Here is a 4,814-nt window from a genome sequence, read left to right as displayed (position 1 = left end):
TATATTACAAACCTACATAACTGTTGCGACGGAGGGAAGACACAGTCGCTCAATATGAGTGATCAGCAGACTTCGTTTATTGTCCCTCACAGTCACCTTTTATGCCTTGTTATAATTAGCTCATACATATTACAAAAGTTAAGCTCATTATTGGTTAGTTGCCTAAATACCAAGCCCGCCCCTAGTTTCTCTTCTGTAGTTTTCTGTTCCCACCTGCAACATTCTTTTCCCACCAAAATCTTCCTGTTATTGTGTAACAAGGACAGCCAAAGACAGTGTATTTTGCTTTACTTCAGATAAGCTGAGAGCGATGTGCATTTTTGTCCAGCCAGCTGGACTATGTCTATGTGACCCTTTTCAGCTAGCCAGTAACCCACACATAACCAAGCTGGTGTGAGGTGTTTAATAGCTCAAATGAAGATGTCTAGAACACTAGCGCACATGGTTTCATTGCAACACCTTATAATAAGCAAAGCTTTCACAGGCCTAGAATATTTCATTTAAGCCTACTTATGCCAGCCCAGGTGCTGTTTTCCCATCACTGAAGAGTTTTACTTAGAAATCGGAAATCAAAGCAAAAGTTTCTGGTTTCATTGAAAAAGCACACTGTGCTTTTTTATAAGCTGACTTCCCTGTGTAACATTTCTGCACTAAAGCTCTGATTTAATGAGACCTCCAGATTTACACAACACTGTTAGAGGAAGCATTTTATCTTCTATTAGTTAAATCAGACCTTTGCTACTTTCATCTTCTTCTAAAAGCAGATTTAAAAGAACTTTCTTCTAGTTTATTAAATAAGAATAGTGTTTAAGAAAGAAATTTTGTCTCTTCACAACCAAAATCTTCTGTGTTTGTGTTCCTTTGAGAAGTTAAGCAACCTTCCCTACACATCCAGACAGGGTCACACCTTCCTACATGTCAACAAGTCAACTTTGCGACGAAAGATGTACAAGACCCAGTTAGGTCTTCTGGGGGAGTACCTGGAATCAAACTGGGGAAGTGTTCACATCTAGAGATAGTGAGATGATGTCAGCATTTTCTGCACCTTTTCCCTACCCATTGGTCATCTGTGACCACTAAGAAGGCTGCAAACAATCAACAGAAGTTTTTGAAGGGCATGTTTAAGTAGATGGCCCCATCAGGGGAGCTATGTGAGCAGCTCTTTTCTGTAGCTCCTTATGAGAATTTTAAACTTTTTTGTTCTCTTGCTGGCAGCTTTATAGCAGTTCCCTTTTTTTCTCCAAGCATCACAACCTGAAACAGATATGAAGCTTTAACAGCTATAGACTCCCATGAGCAAGGTCTACAGAGAGACTACATTAGCAGGACACCATGGATACTGCAAAAAGAAACAAAGTGCTCATAGTGGGTGACTCCTTGTTAAGGGGCACTGAGATGCCCATCAGCCAGCCTGACAGGGAGGTGCACGACAGGTATGCAGTCTTCCAGGAGCTAAGGTCTGAGCTGTTGCTGAGAGGGTGCCACAATTTGTCAAGAGCACAGATCACTATCTGCTGCTACTATTTCACATGGACACGAACGATACCTCAAGCCAGAATCTGAGCAGAGTCAAGGAAGACTTTAAAAACCTGGGAGTGTAAGTGAAAAAATGATAAAATGATTAATTCATAGAATCACAGAACAGTTTGGGTTGGAAGGGACCTCAAAGATCATCTAGTTCCAACCCCCCTGCCACGGGCAGGGACCCCTCCCCCCAGCCTAGGCTGCCCCCAGCCCCGTCCAGCCCGGCCTTGGGGCACGCACAGCTGCTCCGGGCAGCCTGGGCCAGCGCCTCGCCACCCTCGCTGTAAAGAAGCACTCATCATCAGTCAATTTTTGTTCGTTTGCTATCCATGTCAGAATAAATAGCATTAGACCCACAGTGAAAGTTGGAACTTTACTCCTAAAACATCACAGCTCAGCATTTAGCTGCAACTGCTTACACATGTCAGTTTACGCACACCTTAGCCCAGCATTGGTTTCATCCGCCAGCACCAGCTCTTCTGAGCAAAGGTGTCTCCTGAGCACTCACGTGGCATGGTGGCTACAGGACAATGCTGCAGCATTTCTTATTTCATCAGCTAGGGAAACTTCTCTCCCTTACAGGGAATTACAGATGCTGTGTAATACAATTGCATGGGTCTGCCTAGTAAAATATCATGACCCCCTATGGTTTTCTTTCCTGATGTTTCTTCTACAGATCAATGTGAGAGGTAATGTATCCAGCCATTTCAGGCCAGTCTCTGGGCAAATCTTTGCCAAGTTTGTTTTTAAATTGGACTTTGTCCTTCCTACAGCCCCACTGGCATTTGGGTTGTGTTTGTAGGCTGCAAAAATTTTGCTCATTACTCACCCCATAGAATGGGTCCTCTTATTGTTATTTAGTGTTAGGGAGCAACAAACGGAAGAATTAGTTCTCTCAGCATGTTTACAAGGATGGCCCTTTACCAATCCTGATAACGTATCTAAGATGGCAGGGACATATTGAAAATTGCAGCACTGAGGCAACTTGAACAAAGTCAATTTGAAAATTTACAAAGTCTCCACCACTGAGGGTTTGCAGCTACACCCACCTTCTCCTGCTGTCCTGTATTACATGCTGAACAAACTGGGCAGCTGCCACAATACTGCTGAGATGTAGCTGAGAAACGTAGAGCAAACCAATCTTGTGGGGCAACTGAATGGGCCAGAGGAGCCAGGGCAGGTAACAGGACTCGAGGCACTAGTAGGCAGCTGCTGTGGGAGCAGCAAGGGGAGTTGGAGTGTAGCTGGCGTTCCTCTTCCAGCGTGAAACGTTGCAGAGCTGCCAGCTCTTCAAGGGAGAAAAAATGGGAAAGGGGTGTACAGACAGATGAAAGATACACAAGCCACAACCTTTGCCACTGCATTGGCTAAGGCATTTCCTTGCAAGGCATTATCTTGAAGAGAGAGGTGGTCCTGGCATTTGACAATAGCAGAAGAGCCATGAATTCGTCCTGTCATGGTGCAGGCACATCCAGGGTGTAACACACAGTATAGCCTAATTTACATCAGGGGTCTCTTCCTAGAATGTTTCAGGGACAGTAGGACTTGAAAGGAAAGCATGGTAGTCAGGAATGGGGTTGATGGTGTCACCAGATAAAAATACATGATGTCCTGAAATGCCAGCGGCATTTACTGCCTCTGGAGACAAGGGAACTGAAGGAAAACCAGAAGCATATGATGTTTATTGAAAAGTATCAACTGGTCAAGAAAGGATCTTGCCATTAATAGATAAACGAGAACAGTTTGGTCTAAAAAAGTGAAGGAGCAATGATGTCTATGTCATTTGGGTTTTGTCTTACATTTCTGAGTGTGGCGTGAAGGAAGTCAGGTAGAAAGTTAGGCTTACTGGATCCTGCCAGACAGGAGAGCTATGGTCAGGTCAGACACTCTGACTTCCAGTGTCCTTGTCTGCAATAATGGTATGAACTGTCAGGAGCATTTCAGTTATTTCCTGGAGCAAAGCATTGGGTTGGCAGTGCAATGAGTTCAGTTTTGCCCTCCTGTCTTTCTCCTCTCCTGACGTACACTGCCACGATGAACGATGGTAATTAATTCAGCAGGTGGCTTAGTCTGCCGTGTGATGGCTGCAGACCATAATTGCTCTTGAGTTTGTGTTCACAAGCCCTGAGCAAATGCAGCTGCCGCAGCCTCTGTGCTACTTCCATACGACTGAAGGGCCAGCTGGGACCTGGATCCTCACTCAGCTTTTAGCCTGACTTCACCCATTTAAGGCCACAGTTCTGCTGGTATCAGTAGCACTTTTCCGATGATTTATGAAAATTTTGAACATTTCACAAATGTTGGGATTTTCTCATAGGAGTGCCAAGTTTCAAAACTGCACGTCAACAGAAGTCAGAGTGAGAAGTATGAAAAAAAATTTATCCCGACTCAGAACTTGGGCTACCTTGACAGGATCTTGCTCATGTGCAGATTCGCAGGACTGGGTTGACTGCACAGGTATGTGACACAGCCCTGGTGCTACAGCTGCCTTTCCTCTTGGGAGTGTTTGTGTACCTATAGCTCATGGGGTTCAAAGACAGGGGGTGCACAAGACTACCCATCAGCGTGTGGGAAGAAACCTCTAGAACTTCAGGAGTGCATGTATATAATTTGTAAATAAACCAATATACATGGGGTGTGGGGGTGTGGGGGGTGTTGGGGTGGGTGTGTGTGCGTGCACTTAGAAACGTTTTACTGACTAGGGTGCATGATCAAAGTAATCTGGAGGCCACTGCTACGGTCATCCACCTAGGAGTATCTTTGCCTATAGTTGTCCATGGAAGCATCCCTTGAGTAGTGAAACTCAGGAAAACCAGGCTAACTCACTGATTCCTAATGGTGATTCCAGTTGAGCGAGTATGTGGGTGTTTCAAAGACTGCTCCTATTTACCACTTTTGCTTTTCATGTCATTTATACTGTGAAAGGATATAATGGATACAAAATGTGCCCACACTATTTCTGCATCCAGAAGAATCTCTTCTCCAGCTTGCCTGCATCTGACGATGTGCTTACTAGGATTTTCTCTTTCCCTGGTCAATATTGTTTCATGTACCGTTCAACACTGGCATCTGAACTAAGCCCTGCATCTAATTATAAGCAGTATTAGTCAACAGTTATCAAAAATAAGTGATCCTATCTGAGATTTTGCCCTGAATTTAAAGGCAAACTCCAGCTTGCACATAACATCACTGCAGCCAGTTATCCCTTGGCCAATGTAAAGCCGATTGCATGGCAAGTGTGACTGAGTATAAAAGCAGCAGAGAGGAAAGGCAAAGGCACGAGAAATTAA

The sequence above is a fragment of the Falco cherrug genome, chromosome Z (assembly GCF_023634085.1).
Source record: "Falco cherrug isolate bFalChe1 chromosome Z, bFalChe1.pri, whole genome shotgun sequence".
NCBI lineage: Eukaryota > Metazoa > Chordata > Aves > Falconiformes > Falconidae > Falco > Falco cherrug.
The sequence above is the reverse complement of the archived record's forward strand: the minus strand, read 5'-3'. Positions refer to the sequence as shown.